The following is an 18,028-nucleotide window of genomic DNA, read 5'->3' as shown; positions in this document are numbered from 1 at the left end:
AATTTGCATAATTGGTCATGCTAATCTAATTGTAAATTATGTTGTTGGAGAGAGAAATAACATCGTGGAAGAGACATAAAGTGAGTAAAAAACGTCCTAAATGCATTTAGAGTTTATTTAGAACTACAAATTAAATTTCTTTTACCAATTATTGTTTTTTTTTATGTCACAGTTCCACCCCTGCTCCTTTACCCGGGCTTGGACCGGCAAAAGTGACCTGAAATAGGCACTCTGGTGGAGTTACTTTGTGTGTGTGTGTTTATAAGTAGTTTTAAACCTTGTGATCCACAAGACAGCATAACAGTAAAAGAGTAAAAGAAGAACTGACTGCGTTACAGCACCCGCTGCTTGTTGAGAGTAAAAGCGATATGCGCTTTCACGTCTTTTTTTAGCGACTTTTTTTTTAGAAAAAAGTCGCTAAGGGGTCTGAAAACTCGCTGGGTCAACGACCCAGGCATCCTAACATATACAGCCTCAGTGTGGACTCTCGCAAGGTTCAGCCGATGTCGGCACAGCCTCAGTCGGGTGGTGCAGGTGTGTGGCAGGGGTGTGGTCTCTGGCTCTGCTGGAGGGGTGGTACGGTAAGCTGACGGGGCTGTGCCGGGAGGATGGAGTGGACAGGTGAGAGTAGTGATGGGATTTCTGGCTCTTTTTAGAGAACCGGCTCTTTTGGCTCGACTCATTAAGAAGAGCCGGGTCTTTCGGATCCCAACCAACTCTTCAGGTTGTTTTGTTGCTTTAACAACATTATAAAATTATGCACAAAAGGAATTACTAATGTAAAAAAAAAACCTGTGTTTATATATAAATATATATGGTGGCCCCTAGAGACAAAGCATGTACAAACTCCAAAAAGCATGTACAAACTCCAAAAAGCACGTACAAATTCCAAAGCATGTACAAACTCCAAAGCACATTTCTAGCGTTAACTGAACTTCCAAAACAGAGCTACCTAGATCACTTAAATTACACAATTGAAAGCATATGTGTAATGTTTGTGTATTTATACACAGGCACTCATACATATTCAAATAATTTTAAAAAATGTTCATTTACCTGTTACTACCACACACCAAATCCGGTCGTTGGTACTTCCTGGCTTGTGTAGCCACTAGGTAACAAAAGCTCAACACTGCCCCTAGCATGCTGGAGCACTTCTGTTGTTTTGTACATGTTTTGGAGTTTTTACATGTTTTCGAGTTTGGACGTGCTTTGGGGTTTGGACGTGCTTCGGAGTTTGTACGTGTTTTGGAGTTCGTACGTGTTTTGGAGTTTGTACGTGCTTTGTCTCTAGGGGTCACCGTAAATATACTTTTGTTTATTCACTCCACATAAAATGTAATAGATAACTCATATAATACAAAAACCAACTATTTACATTTCAACTTTTAACTATTTAAATTTTCAGCTTTTTCCTTTTAAACAAATTTAAAGTGAAACATCACAAAACACTGCAAACTCAACCCTATTAAATATAAATATGAAAAAATAGGAAAACAAAAAGAAGATGCACATTCTGTCATATGGGCCTGCATGAATTAACTTTCTGAATCCTTTATCATCCGCAATCATCCCGTCTTCCCAGCGCAAAGCACAAGGCTCGAGGGAAGCGGAAAAAAAGAGGGTGAGAGAAAGAAAAAAGCCGGCTCGCGTCGTTCACTTCAAAGAGTCGTCTCTAAGAGCCATTTCATTCACAACCGACAAATCACTAGGTGAGAGGGATACAACTAATGAACCATGTTCTTTTTAGTGCCTAGGCCCAGAAATGAGCGGTGTGTGGTGTGGGAAGGTGCTGGAAAGCTGGCTTCCCGGCTGGAACATATATGGTGCTGAAGCAGTGGGAATGCTGTATTTTAAAATAAAGGTGCTCAGAGGGACCCTGGAACACTGTGTGGATCCTGATCATTTCACAAAGAACTAGTCCATTTACAACGGGTGCACCTCAAAATATCCTTCGTAATTTTTCAGTGTGTGAAGCTTTAATCTCTTTTTTCTTTGCTCACAGAAAATAACTATAACAATATTATAAGAAGTGCTTGCATGTTCAAGGTATCCCTGCTAACCCTGGATGAATCTAAACAGATTTCACCATAAGGTTCTGTGTCCCATGCAGTGTTGGGACTAACGCGTTATTAAGTAACGCGTTACAGTAACTACGTTATTATTGTGGTAACGAGCACGGTAACTAGTTATTATGCCAAAATCAGGAACGCGTTAGTCGTTACTCGGATTTAGATAGGGTCGTTACTCGTTACTTCGTCTGGTGGCTATCACGGAGCTTCCACAGATTCAGTAACATTAGTAGGTGGGGGAAGCCAGCAGGTGGATGAAAGAAAAGGGACGCAGAAGGAAAAGAGACCCGAGGCGGCCGCCGGTCCAAGTGTGAACTGAACTTCAGGTAAGAAGTTATGACCTGCAGTCTCTCTGTGTCAGATATAAACCAAGTTTAGGTGGAGTTTATTTTTGTTATTCTGACTTTTTCCGTACTGCGTGCTAGCTAGCATGACGGAGTTTCTATAGAGCTGGGTGGGTGCTATGAAGTTAATGATGTTGAACTTTATTTTGTTCATAAGTTATTAGAGTTGCCAACCGTCCCGTCTGGTATTCAGAGAAAATATTACGCGTTTCTTATTGAGGTGAAAAGGAACAGTTTGTCCCGTAATTCAGCTACAATGAAAAAGGCACAAAGCTGGAGTTATTCTGTGTCTTTACGCTGCACAGCTGCCTCTTCTTCTTTCATTCTACCCCCTCCCTCTCCCGTTTCTACTTCAATCATGAAAACTGATCAATGATCAGCTGATCGGCTCTCTTGTTTGTTTATCGCTCACTTTGCGCAAGAAAGAGGAAACCAGCGGATGTCGCTCTAAACAACAGCAGCACGTTTAAGCTTGATCAGCTATTGTTAGAATTTATTTAATATTAATTTCTAGTATCAGCTGATGTTTGCTGGCGCCACAGCTGCAAAAAAGCTGCTGGTCATGATATGGTTTGGTTATCTGGTGAGAGGGAAACATGAAGATGAAACCAGGAGATGTCCTTACTGGATCATCAGAGCTGAACAGGTGATGGAGAAACAGGTTTACCTTTTAGGTAACATGAATGAGTTGAAGGGAAGTTATGAACTGTTTCTGAGAGACCAATAACCCCAGGATCCTTTTTTAGGTAGCTGACAGCTGGTAACTGTGTAGGTGCGAATCTAGCAAAGTGTTGCCAGGGGGCCAGGTAGGGCATTAACAGGGAAAGGGGGGCACAAAGAAATACTTTTCTTTCTTATTCTCATTTAAAATGTCTAGCTTTTAAAAAATTATTATCTGAATCTTACAACAAACGATTGATAGATTGATGCATACAGTGGGGCAAAAAAGTATTTAGTCAGCCACCGATTGTGCAAGTTCCCCCACTTAAAATGATGACAGAGGTCAGTAATTTGCACCAGAGGTACACTTCAACTGTGAGAGACAGAATGTGAAAAAAAAAATCCATGAATCCACATGGTAGGATTTGTAAAGAATTTATTCGTAAATCAGGGTGGAAAATAAGTATTTGGTCAATAACAAAAATACAACTCAATACTTTGTAACATAACCTTTGTTGGCAATAACAGAGGTCAAACGTTTACTATAGGTCTTTACCAGGTTTGCACACACAGTAGCTGGTATTTTGGCCCATTCCTCCATGCAGATCTTCTCGAGAGCAGTGATGTTTTGGGGCTGTCGCCGAGCAACACGGACTTTCAACTCCCGCCACAGATTTTCTATGGGGTTGAGGTCTGGAGACTGGCTAGGCCACTCCAGGACTTTCAAATGCTTCTTACGGAGCCACTCCTTTGTTGCCCGGGCGGTGTGTTTTGAATCATTGTCATGTTGGAAGACCCAGCCTCGTTTCATCTTCAAAGTTCTCACTGATGGAAGGAGGTTTTGGCTCAAAATCTCACGATACATGGCCCCATTCATTCTGTCCTTAACACGGATCAGTCGTCCTGTCCCCTTGGCAGAAAAACAGCCCCATAGCATGATGTTTCCACCCCCATGCTTCACAGTAGGTATGGTGTTCTTGGGATGCGACTCAGTATTCTTCTTCCTCCAAACACGACGAGTTCAGTTTATACCAAAAAGTTCTACTTTGGTTTCATCTGACCACATGACATTCTCCCAATCCTCTGCTGTATCATCCATGTGCTCTCTGGCAAACTTCAGACGGGCCTGGACATGCACTGGCTTCAGCAGCGGAACACGTCTGGCACTGCGGGTGTCACGGTGCGGCATGGCACACCGTGGAAGGAGTTTATTTACAGTGATGGAAACAATAACAGTAAATCCCCGTGCTCTCCCGTGACTCCCGTGTCGTGTCTTCCCAAAAAGTCCGTGCTCCGTGTTCTCCACTCTCGTGTGTCCACACACACCCCGTGCCTGCTGCCCTCCGATGTTCCACGCTCCTCCTGAGGGGAAAATGACAGAGGCAGCCGTCAAGACACTTAATTCCAGTAGGCATACACTCAGACTTTAACTAAGCAGAAGACTAACGTGGAGTCTCATGGAATGATCCCGCGTCGGTGGGAGCTCCAAGACTCTCTTAAGTAGCTCCCCCGACGAGGCCTGATCAGCAGCAGGTGTGTGGCTTCGGGTGTGGCCAGTCCCCTTGCAGGACCACACCCTCCAGGCCTGACGCCGCCTATAAACAGGTGCTCAGCCACACACACACATATATATATACATACACACAAGCACAGAGAAGGGAAGCAACACCAAAATACATATAATAATACTAATAATATAATTCATAACTGCTCAGGGATCCTGGGTCGCTCAGACCCAGGACCCTGACAGCGGGATTTGATTCCCTGCCGTTGTAGTGTGTTACTGATGGTGACCTTTGTTACTTTGGTCCCAGCTCTCTGCAGGTCATTCACCAGGTCCCCCCGTGTGGTTCTGGGATCTTTGCTCACCGTTCTCATGATCATTTTGACCCCACGGGATGAGATCTTGCGTGGAGCCCCAGATCGAGGGAGATTATCAGTGGTCTTGTATGTCTTCCATTTTCTGATGATTGCTCCCACAGTTGATTTTTTCACACCAAGCTGCTTGCCTATTGTAGATTCACTCTTCCCAGTCTGGTGCAGGTCTACAATACTTTTCCTGGTGTCCTTCGAAAGCTCTTTGGTCTTGGCCATGGCGGAGTTTGGAGTCTGACTGTTTGAGGCTGTGGACAGGTGTCTTTTATACAGATGATGAGTTCAAACAGGTGCCATTCATACAGGTAATGAGTGGGGGACAGAAAAGCTTCTTACAGAGGACGTTACAGGTCTGTGAGAGCCAGAGATTTTCCTTGTTTGAGGTGACCAAATACTTATTTTCCACCCTGATTTATGAATAAATTCTTTACAAATCCTACCATGTGAATTCATGGATTTTTTTTTCACATTCTGTCTCTCACAGTTGAAGTGTACCTCTGGTGCAAATTACTGACCTCTGTCATCATTTTAAGTGGGGGAACTTGCACAATCGGTGGCTGACTAAATACTTTTTTGCCCCACTGTATATACCATCAAAACAGTGTACATCACTGTCACAACAGTGTTTATTTTCATTCAAAGGCTTTATGATTTTTCCTATAATGGTGGGCCAGTCTCTAGTCAAAATGCCCGGGCCAATTTTCTGTCCCAGTCCAGCCATGTATGTAGCTCATCTGCAGTCTGGTGTTGCCTACATCTTCCTGTTCAGAAGGCAGAATTTCTGAGTTCTGAGTACAATCGAAAGCACCACGACTGCAGTTTTTGTGTTGGATGTAAAAGGCGCACATGACGCTGTGACGTAGGCTAGAATCATGGCAGCAGTCAATGACGGTCCAGGCGTGGGATTTCTCTCGTGGAAATATGCACATTATCTTTTCCTTTCTATTGGTAGGTGGCACAGTGCACTTGTGGCAAGTAAGCAAACTAGAAGACTGGCAAAGTTATGGAAGAAACACATTAACAAGAGAATTCTGAGTAAAACCAAAGTTACTTTCCCTAGTAACTAGTTACTTTGAAAGTAATGAGTAACTTGAAGTAACTGAGTTACTTTTGAGAGAAGTAACTAGTAATGTAACTAAGTTACTATTTTAAAGTAACTTACCCAACACTGGTCCCATGGCAACCTAAATGTTTCTTCACCCTTACTGAATCAGTTTGCCATGAAATTTCCCAGTTTAATCTTTTTATATATTAGTGCAATACATCAGAAATCCCACACTGTTGTACAGCACAAAGCATTTATCAGTTCTTTGCGCCACTCCATTGTCTCATTGGTCTGAAATCGATCACAGCAGTTCAGGAGTCCTCAAAAATTTCACTGATTCACAGCAGAAGATTATTCCCACTACACACCACACACACACACACATCACCATCAGTCTTTTTGACTGGGGGGGCCTGTGTTTTTCTGAGGTCATGGAAGATCAATGTTGACTCCATGGCATAATCATCTGAGGAATAAGATTAGCATATCTTAGCCCGATTGAGTTGTCTCATGAATGCAGTGGGGAGGGCTGATTAAGGATTGATAATCCCAGTAGGAGCAGTTGTGAATTTCAGGAGGCAAGGAGAGAGAATGGAGGAAAAAGAGAATGGAATAGTGGAGAAATACTGACTTTGAATGTGGCACCCAAAACCATTTTTATTCCAAATGAATAACTAACCTTAATCATAATCATTTACAGCTTGCCTGATTTTGCTTTATTAATTCACATATATATCACCTATTACATCTCATAAAAATATTTTTGCAGTGTCACCATGTTCAGGGTCTTTCCAAATTTTGTCTAACATAGAGGTTTGTTGAAATTCCAACTTTTTTAGGTACTTGAAAAGTGAGAGGATGATGAGAACTATATGTTTAACATAACATCAATGTAAAAATATATACTGACCATCAAGAGCACAGCAAAAACAAGATTTATACACAAAAAGTTGCCTAAAGAAGTAAGGGAGTTTTCAGACATTACAGTAAAAACCCAAAACAAATCCATGTTGGGTGACACTTTATAATACCCACCCAGTATTGAACATCATTAAGGTATTAGTTAAAACTTAATTCATCATTTAAAAACCAATACTCCCTTTTAGCTTGTCATTTAGAAACATTGATGTAAATAGTTGCTTTGTATTTCATAGTAATTTCACACTATTAAGCATTATTAAGGTATTAATAAAGTATTAGCAAGTGCTGAATTCATCATTTATATAGCATTAATCATCCCTAGTTTGCCATTTATAAATAAAGATATATTATTATGAATATGATTATTACTAGTAGTGATGTAATTGCAGTGATATCTGTATATAGTGTAACAGTAACAGATGGAAAAACATATCTGTATTTATAAATGGCATACTAAGGAGGAGCCCTCGCTGATACCTCACTAATGTTTAATGGTGTGACATTACAATAAAATGCTACCAAATAGTTTTGTAGAATTTATTTGGGAGTTGTTAACGGTTCATGATATAATTTTAAAAAGTCTATGTAAATGATTAATAAAGCATTTAAAGGCACATTTGAAATGAGCTAGTTGTATTAATAAAGGTTTTATAACTATTTCATATTCTAATTTGTGGTTAATTTAGATGGTAACTAGTTGTTAGTTCACTTTTTTCTGTGGCTTTATTAAAAATGAGAATCATCTATATCCTACAAAGCATTTACAAAAGGAAACTAAAATGCCACCAGAACTTTGAGACTCGAACAAGTTTCAGCTATCTTTACAGTAAAAGAAGGGAAGAGACAAAGAACAAAATGATGCAGAACATATAAATATGTATTGCAAGACATAAACATAACTGAATAGGTGCAGAACTAGAGTGTGAATTTTACAAGGGTTTAAAAGAGAAAGCGTCACAGTGAGCGATTGGAGCCACAGGGTACTTTAACTTAAATATACTGCTCAAAAAAAAATTCATGGGACATAAGACTGGCATCAAGTCTGTTAAACTTGTGAGACATTGATCTGGTCAGTTAAGTAGCATATGAGGTTGTTAATCAGTTTCACTAGTTCTACATTTGGCTAGAATCAGTGTCACAACTGATAGCATGAAGTGATAACTGCAGAGATTCCACAAGTAGTCCAACTCCTCCAGGATGCCAAATCAATACGTGACATTGTCTGAAAGTTTGCTGTGTCTTCCAGCATAGTCTCAGGAGCATTCAGGAGATTCCAGGAGACAGGTAGTTACTCTTGGAGAGCTGGATCGGGCCGTAGAAGATCCTTAACCCATCGGCAGGACCTGTATCTGCTACTTCTACAGTGCACAGAATTAGCAGGTCCACCACTGGTGCCCTGTGCTTTTCACAGATGAAAGCAGGTTCACCCCGAGAACATGACAGATCTGAAAGAGTCTAAAAAAGCTGTGGAAAGCATGATACTCCCTGTAACATTGTTCAGTATGACTGGTTTGGTGGGGGGGGGTGTCAGTGATGGTGTGGGGAAGCATAGACCTCTACAGTCAGGCAACTCTGAGTAGCATTTTGAGTTGTTGGCATGAAATTGGACTAGCCTGTGCATCCTTTTTTCACTGTGAATTTTGGGGTGTTTTTGAATTTGGCCCTCAACCTGTGCATCAAAATGACGTGGCATCCTTTTATTCCTAACACATTACCTAGTTCATATTGGTATAGATGCCCGGCATGATTGTTTTCCCCACTGAGATCTTTTCGAAGTGTGCCTTTAATTTTTTTGAGCGGTGTATACTGAAATGTCATCATGAAAAAAATAACAAAGATTAAAAATCAAACAATGTTCTAAAAACAGTAGTGAGTATTTCAGACAACTTCACAAACAAGTACAACCACAAACAAAGTATCTATCATATTAAACTGTTAATGCCTATTTTAAAACTTTAGTTTAAATTCTTGACTTTGTTTCTTGAGTTCAAGCAAAGACATATGGCAATATAATGTAGCTTTAAGTAAAATGTGACATGAAAAAAAAATTGCCATTCAGGTTAAGGCAGAAATATGCAATAGTCAAAGTCAAAGTCAAAGTCAACTTTATTGTCAATTCTGCCACATGTACAGGACATACAGAGAATAGAAACTACGTTACTCTCAATCCCTAGATAAAATAGTAAATGAACATTTAAATATAAGAGTGATTAAAAAATGCAGGTAAAATAATTAAAAAGTAAAAATTTAAATAAATACAATACAATTTTACATATAACAAGAAAGCTATACAATATACAATATAATGGGTAAATGACATTGGGTGTAAACCAGGCAGAGTAGTGCAAATAGGCAAATAGTGCAAATGGAGATTTAGTAATGTACGGTAAGAGGTAGTGTAACAACAGAGTCTTATGAGGTAATGGCAGTCCAATGCTCCACAAAGTGACTGGTAACTGGTGCAGGCCAGTGAGTGAGTCAGAGTGTGTGTGTGTGTGTGTGACAGAGTTCAGTGAGACCGTGGAGGAGAGAGGGGAGAGGGGGCAGAATCGGGAGGGAGTTAAGCTTCCTGACAGCCTGATGGATGAAGCTGTCCTTCAGTCTGCTGGTCCTGGCCTGGAGACTTCGCAGTCTCCTCCCCGACGGCAGCAGCTTGAAGAAGCTTTGCATTGGGTGCGTGGGATCAGCCGCTATGCAAAGGGCTTTTTTAGTGAGACGGGTGCTGTAAATGTCCTGGAGGGAGGGGAGAGAGACACCAATGATCCTCTCTGCAGCTCTCACTATGCGTTGGAGGGTTCTATGACAGGACGCATTGCAGGCTCCAAACCACACAGTGATGCAGCTCGACAGGATGCTCTCGATGGTGCCTCTGTAGAAAGTGTACATGATGGGGGCTGGTGCTCCTGCTCTTCTTAGTTTGCGGAGAAAGAAGAGACGCTGCTGTGATTTCTTGGCCAGTGCTGTGGTGTTGTACGTCCAGGAGAGATCCTCTGTGATGTGCACACCCAAGAACTTGGTGCTGCTCACTCTCTCCACAGACGCTCCGTCAATGGTCAGAGGAGCATGTTGGGTGTGCATTCTCCTGAAGTCCACAACAATCTCCTTCGTCTTCTCCACATTCAGAGAGAGATTGTTGTCAGCACACCACGTGGCCAGGCGTCTCACCTCACTTCTGTAGTCGGTCTCATCCCTGTTGCTAATGAGACCCACCACCGTTGTGTCGTCCGCAAACTTGATGAAGAGGTTGGAGCTGTATGATGGAGTGCAGTCATGGGTCAGCAGAGTGAAGAGGAGGGGGCTCAGCACACATCCCTGCGGGGCCCCCGTGTTTAGAATGATGGTGCTGGATGTATTACTGCCGACCTGTACTGCTTGAGGTCTTCCGGTGAGGAAATCCAACAGCCAGTTGCACAGTGAGGTGTTGAGCCCCAGCTGGACCAGTTTTTGAGTGAGCTGTTGGGGGATTATAGTGTTGAATGCTGAACTGAAATCTATGAACAGCATTCGAACATATGAGTCTTTTTTGTCCAGGTGTGTGAGTGCCGAGTGGAGTGCAGTGGAGATGGCATCATCGGTTGAGCGGTTTGGCCGATACGCAAACTGGAAGGGATCCAGGGAGGGGGGCAGGACAGTCTTGATGTGTTGCATGACTAGTCGTTCGAAGCACTTCATCAGGATGGGAGTAAGTGCAACAGGACGGTAGTCATTAAAGCAGGAGGGAGATGACTTTTTTGGAACCGGAATGATTGTGGTGGCTTTAAAACATGTGGGGACGACAGCCTGGATGAGTGATATGTTGAAGATGTCTGTGATGACATCAGTGAGTTCCACTGCACAGTCTCTCAGTACACGACCAGGAATGTTGTCAGGACCCGGAGCTTTACGTGCATTGATCCTGCTGAGGGATCTCCTCACGCTGTCCGGGGACAGAGTCATCACCTGGTCACCAGGAGGGGGTGGGGCCTTCTGTGCAGTGGTGCTGTTTTGGACTTCAAAGCGAGCAAAGAAAGTGTTCAGCTCGTTCAGCAGGGGGATAGTGCTATCACAGGTCTGTGGTGGGGGCTTGTAATCTGTGATGGTCTGAATGCCCCGCCACAGGCTCCGTGAGTCTCTGCTGTCTTTGAAGTGATGAGATATTTTCCTGGAGTACTGTCTCTTAGCCTCTCTGATGCCACGGGAAAGGTTGGCCCTAGCTGTCCTCAGGCTTGCCTCGTCTCCATCTCTGAAGGCAACATTCCGAGCTTTCAGCAGCCTGTAGACCTCTCCTGTCATCCATGGTTTTTGATTGGCCCGGACAGTTATGGTTTTCGTGACTGTTACATCCTCAATACACTTGTTGATGTAGGCAGTAACAGTCTCTGCGTACTCCTGGAGGTCAGTGGTGTTGTTATAGGTGGCAGCCTGCTTAAACATGTTCCAGTCTGTGGTGTTGAAGCAGTCCTGTAAAGCCTCTGAAGACCCTTCTGGCCACACTTTTATCCGCTTACGAACCGGTTTGGTGACTTTAACGAGCGGTCTGTAAGCAGGCATTAGCATGACAGTGATATGGTCTGAGGCGCCGAGGTGGGGGAGGGGAAAAGCTTTGTAGTAGCTAAAGATGAATCATTTACACAGTCTGGGGCATGATCAGGTTCAAACCTCCCTTTCCTTATGTCTAGTATGCTGGGGTCTTCCCATGATTCATTCACTATGTGTTTATACACTACTCTGCATTTAATAATTATTTAATATTGATCTCTTACACAATGTGTCTTTCTCAAATCACCCCCAACCAGTCGGAGCAGATGGCTGCCCCACCCTGAGCCTGGTTCTGCCTACGATTTTTCCTGTTAAACGGAAGTTTTTCCTTCCCACTGTCTGTTAAATCTTGGTGAAAGGGGGTTGTTTGATAGTTTCCCTCTATTATTTTAGGGTCTTTACCTTACAGTATACAGTTGTGAGGTGATTGTTGTTGTGATTTGATATCATTTATATAAAATTCAATTAAAACATTACATTGAAACTAAATTTTCAAAATGATACCATGAACCAATAACAGCTACTAAATAACAATTTATTTAAAAAAATGTATAAATGACATACTAAAATGAAGTGATTTAAAATTCTATATGGATTCTATAAACACATACTTTATATGGATTCAATTTTAGGTTGGATTTGCCCTGAAAAATACTTACTTGCCTTACTTTGAGCTTTGGAGTAAAAAAAAAAATGGAACATTCCTTACAGACTTCTTGTTCATTGTTTATTGTCTACATGTTTGTCCTTAAATATTCATACATAAATTCCAACCTCTGACATTAGCTGTGACAAGGAACCACAGAGGGCTCATCCACATTTTGTGCCAGTTTCTGTCAGAGCATATAAAGAGCCCATTACTGTGTCTGTTTGAGTAGCCGCAAATATCATTAGCAAGTCCTCCATGCCACCTCTGATTGCTTTTTGTGGCTCTCCAGTGGGGTAAAGGTTACCTTGCATTCATTTACTGAGGCCATTACCTGCATATTCACACCAGATGCCATTACACATTATCAGAGTGTGACTGACAGATGCCAGAAGTGATTAGATCCAGCGGTTTAAAGTGGATGCTTACTGCCTGAAAATACACCTCCTGAGCTCTTAGATGTCAGCATGAAATGAGACAGACACTCCAAATGAGAGAACAGCTCAGGCTAATATCCCATCACAAATGCTATTTACTCTGGGTGTCTGGGTTTAGCTGGCTGCCCATAACTCTGTCTGCCCAAGCTGTGTGTTGCACGGAAGGAGCTCTGCCAGAAACATTTCTCTTGGAACCTAAGAAGACATTCGCAGTGTTTCAACCAGAATGATGCATATCAAATACATCCAAATTTTTGTCAATCATATCTAAAATCTCCTCCAAAAGCAGGCTAAGTGGTAGTCAGAGAGTGGCACAGTACCATGCTGGATCACCTTACAGCTAACATACAGGAAATAAAATTATTTAGTAAGTCTTGCATTTTTGATGGTCCCTTCCTCGTTTATGGATGAAGCTGCATTCATCATTAAGAGAATACCACAATTTTGAAAGGCAACATAATGGCAAACAGTCATCATAGTGTATGGCTTCCCTGAAAAAAATAGTAGAGGTTTTCACTTCTGCTAATTCCACTCAGTGCAGAATCTGAGCACTGTACCCGACTCTTTCTTCCACATCAAACATTCACGATATAACTCTGTAAAATTTAAAACTGAATATAATTTAGCATTATGAGGTCTATACAGTATTAGATGTATAGAATAGATGTCTCCCCTATTGGCTTCTCTTCATTGGTCCCTGTTAAATCCAGAATTTTCACATACAAGGTTTTGTATATTCAGGCCCCATCTTATCTTAAAGACCTCATGACCCTAACAGAGTACTTTGCCTCACATTGTACTTTTAAAAACCCTATGAACCACAAGTAAGTCAACTGTCTGAAAGCGGGGGGCAGATACTGCCAGCTTTTCTGGGCACCTGGAGCCCCTGGGACCCTGACCTCAGCTTGCACTGAGGAGCCTGGTCTCCAGCGGGATTGGCTGCCTGTCCTCTTAGGTCTTCAGTACTCTTGGGGGCTGCAGATGGCCTGGTTTCACCAGATCTATCTCTGCCTGCCTCTGGCTCGTGGGGGATGTTATTGCAGCTTCCCATCCTCATTGACAAGTACACTTCATAACAAAGACAAACACACACCACAAGAGGATTGTTGATTTATGTAGGTATTTCAGAATCAGAATCAGAATACTTTATTGATCCCTGGGGGAAATTATTTTTTGTTACAGTGCTCCATTTTAAACCAACATTAAGACAAGACAGACAATACACTAACTAAGAATAGTACAATATATACATATATATACATACATACATACATAAGTCACTCATAAATAAATAGTTGGAAAAGAAACGTGTAGTTGTAGCAGCAAACAGTTTATTATTTATTAGGGGTGCAACGATACTCGTATCGATATTGAACCGTTTGATACAGTGCTTTCGGTTCAGTACGCATATGTATTGAACAATACAAAATTTTTAAATTTATTTTATCAACTTTCCTTCTGACGATGCTGTCTGTGTTGAGTGCTCAGTGGATCGAACCCAGAATCACTGAGCTCAGGGCAAGTTAGCGAGACAGAAGTTAAGCTCTCCTTGCAACATGGCAAATTGAACCTCCCCCACCCTCATTCAGATCTGGCGTTTGGAACTATTTTGGTTTTCATGTGACGTATGACCCTGAAGGTAAGCGCGTCATGGACAAAAGTAAAACAGTATGTCGGATGTGCCACCCAATGCTCAATTACATTGGTGGGAACTAGTGGGTTAGCGCAGTTATCTGTCACGGAGGAGCAGGGAGGACTCGGCGCAGACTGAAATCTTAGAAAAACAGGTTTATTTACACACTCCAGGTGCACTATATACAGGTGAAGGAGAAGGGGGCCAGGGTTCCCAGGGGTGCAGAGCGGGGTCGGGAAAAGCGTCCAGAGTCTCCAAACCAAACACGAGAAATCTGCATACAGAGAACAAGGGTTAGCACGGAACTTTCACGGACAGAGCTCAAAACTGGCTGAGGCTAAAGTAGTACTGACGAGCATTATTCAATAGTCCAGCGGCGAGGTGCTCTCAGTCACTGCCTTAAGTAGCGGGAGCAAACAAGGTGAGGAGCCACAGGTGATTGCCTACAGGTGGTGGAGGCCAGGAGCTCACAATGAGCTCCGCCCAGGCAGCGAGCAGAGAGAGAGGAGAGAGAGAAAAGACAAAACATAACATGTAGCCAGGGGGCCAGCTGAGCAGGCACGGGGACCATGACAGTACCCCCCCCCTCAACGGGAGCCTCCCGGCGACCCACCAGGCTTACCCGGATACCGACGATGGAAGTCCCGGATCAACTCCTTGGCCAGGACAGCCGACCGGGGCACCCAGGATCGTTCCTCCGGCCCGTAGCCCTCCCAATCCACCAGGTACTGGAAACCCCGTCCCCGGCGCCGAGAGTCCATAATACGAGTGATGGCGTACACCTCCTGACCATCCACAAGCTGGGCGGGCGGAGGGGCCCTAAGAGGGGGGCACAGCGGGCTGGAGAGCACGGGCTTGACCTGAGAGACGTGGAAGATGTTGTGTATGCGCATATTGCGCGGCAGCTTCAGGCGAACAGACACCGGGTTGACAACAGAGTCAATTTCAAAAGGCCCAAGGAAGGTGGGCGCCAGTTTCTAGGACTCAGCGCGAATAAGCACAAAGCGAGTGGACAGCCATACCTTCTGACCCGCGGCGTATGCAGGGGCAGGGGTCCGACGGCGATCAGCGAGGGCCTTGTTTCGCTCCTTAGTTCGGAGCAGGGCCGCTCTGGTAGTACGCCAGGCCTGACGGCACCTTCGGAGGTGGTGTTGCAGAGAGGGGACCGCATGCTCGCCTTCAAGAGCAGGAAACAGCGGCGGTTGGTACCCCAGAGAAGCCTCGAACGGCGACATTCCCGTGGCGGACGACGTGAGGCTGTTATGAGCGTACTCAATCCACGGTAACTGGTCGCTCCAGGTGCCTTGATTGTGGGAGACAACACAGCGAAGGGCAGCTTCCAGCTCCTGGTTGGCACGCTCCGTCTGTCCGTTGGTCTGAGGGTGAAAACCAGATGAAAGACTAACCTTTGCGCCCAGGGTCATGCAGAACTCTTTCCAAACCCGCGAGGTGAACTGAGGGCCTCTGTCGGAAACGATGTCGTCAGGGATGCCGTGCAGCCTAAACACATGTGCCGTGAGCAGTTGAGCAGTCTCCAGTGCGGTCGGGAGCTTTGTGAGGGCAACAAAATGTGCAGCCTTAGAAAAATAGTCCACAATGGTTAGTATTACTGTGTTACCTGAAGAGGACGGCAGCCCCGTGACGAAGTCCAGGGCGATGTGGGACCAGGGCCGGCCAGGAGTGGGGAGAGGCTGGAGCAACCCGGACGGCGGTTGGTTGGGACGCTTGTTTTGAGCGCACGTGGGACAGGCGGTCACATAGTCTCTAGTGTCTTTTATCAGGGAGGGCCACCAGAAGTAACGTTGCAAGAAGGAGATCGTGCGATGAAGTCCAGGGTGGCAGGAAAAGCGGGCGGTGTGACCCCACTGGAGAACACGTGACCTGACGGATGTGGGAACATAAAGCCTCCCTGGTGGGCCCGTCCCTGGGTCGGGTTCGGTGACTTGCGCCTCGAGGATTTGGGATTCAATCGCCCAAGTGACTGCTCCGAACACGCAGGAGGAGGGGAGGATGGGCTTAGGGTCAGGGTCTTTGTCCGTAACGGTGAACAGCCGGGAAAGGGCGTCAGGTTTTACGTTTCGTGACCCGGGCCTGTAGGTGAGAGAAAAGTCAAACCGTGAGAAAAACAGAGCCCACCTGGCCTGCCGGGAGTTGAGACGCTTCGCTGACCGGATGTACTCCAGGTTTTTGTGGTCTGTCCATACAATAAAGGGATGCTCAGCGCCCTCTAGCCAGTGCCTCCATTCCTCTAGTGAGAGTTTCACAGCCAGCAGCTCTCGGTCCCCAATGTCATAATTCTGCTCCGCTGGTGTGAGGCGGCGAGAGAAGAAGGCACACGGGTGGAGTTTACCTTTAAAGCGCTGAGACAGGACTGCCCCAACCCCCATCTCCGACGCATCCACCTCCACCACGAACTGTTGGTTGAGGTCAGGCTGTTGAAGGATAGGAGCGGTGGCAAACCTTTCCTTTAGGCAGGCGAACGCCTCCTGGGCTGGCGGGTCCCACTGAAACGACACCTTCAGGGAAGTAAGTCTTGTGAGAGGCAATGCGATCTTACTATAATCTTTAATGAAGCTGTAACCCAACTTGTGAATTATTATTAAGAATGACCGAACTCCCACTAGCCAGTATCAGAAGATCTAGGATCGGCAGGAGCCCAAGGTATAAACACCAATAAGAAGAGACCACACCACAATATACTGTTCACAAATTTATTATATTTGACACACAGCAGCTGCAACAATGTAATGAAAAAATAATAAAATAAAATACAAAATATTTCCCCCAAAATAACAAACTAAATAAAAGTGCGCGCATACAGCTTTCTCTGAGTCAATTATATGAGTGGATAATGTCTGATAACTGATGGATCGTTGGGGCCCGTTCAGTTTGTTTAATGTTTGTCCTACCACACTCCGATGAAGGAAGAAAGTTCGTAGTCCTGCAGGTATCTGAAGCTTCAATGGGAACGAAACTTTGGCTTCAATAAAACCTTGGCAAATCCTTTTCAATTTCGGGTTGGCTCGCCATCCAGTTAACTGGAACTGTGGAATCACTGCTCCTCGATGGGGCTTGCTTCAGACTGGGTCCGTCTGTCGAGTCATCCTTTTACCAGATAACAAAAAAACCTGACCGTTGACAGGGTGAAACTCTGAACAACCAAAAACAACTGCAGCAGACTTGCTTTTAACTCCTAGCGATTCGACTTCGGGAACATTAGTTTCTCTGGCACATGGCATTATATGAACAGGAACGAAATGGCAACACAGGAAATCATGTGATCAAGGTCAACAGCAAGGGTCACTGGGAGCTCATTGCTGATTGGCCAAGTTAAATGACAACAGATAATCTTATTGGTCCACATCTTCCTTTAAACATAAAAGAAAAAAGAAATGACTAAATTCTTTACATTATACATGAAAAAAAAACTACTTTCCACTGCTCTTTTTTTCTAGCTGGGCTACAAAGCGCCTGTAGAAATTGGCAAAGCCCAAAAAACGCTGGAGCTGCAGGCGATTTGGGGGCTTGGGCCAGTCTAGGACTGTTTGGACCTTTGCCGGGTCAGGCTTCAGATTACCTTGAGCGATGATGTACCCCAAGAACGCCACTGAGTCTACGTGGAAGTCACATTTCTCCGCCTTCACAAAGAGTCTGTTCTCCAACAGGCGCTGGAGAATCTGTCTCACATGGACTTCGTGCTCCTTCACAGTCTTTGAAAAAACAAGAATGTCATCAAGGTAGACAAAAGCACAGCGGTTAATAAAATCCCTGAGGACATCATTGACTAGCGCTTGGAACAGCAGGGGCGTTCGTCAGACCGAAGGGCATTACCAAATACTCAAAATGACCAAGATGTGTATTGAATGCCGTCTTCCAC

Source organism: Aulonocara stuartgranti, assembly GCF_965226115.1.
Source record: "Aulonocara stuartgranti genome assembly, chromosome: 11".
NCBI classification, from domain to species: domain Eukaryota; kingdom Metazoa; phylum Chordata; class Actinopteri; order Cichliformes; family Cichlidae; genus Aulonocara; species Aulonocara stuartgranti.
Note: the sequence above shows the minus strand (reverse complement) of the source record.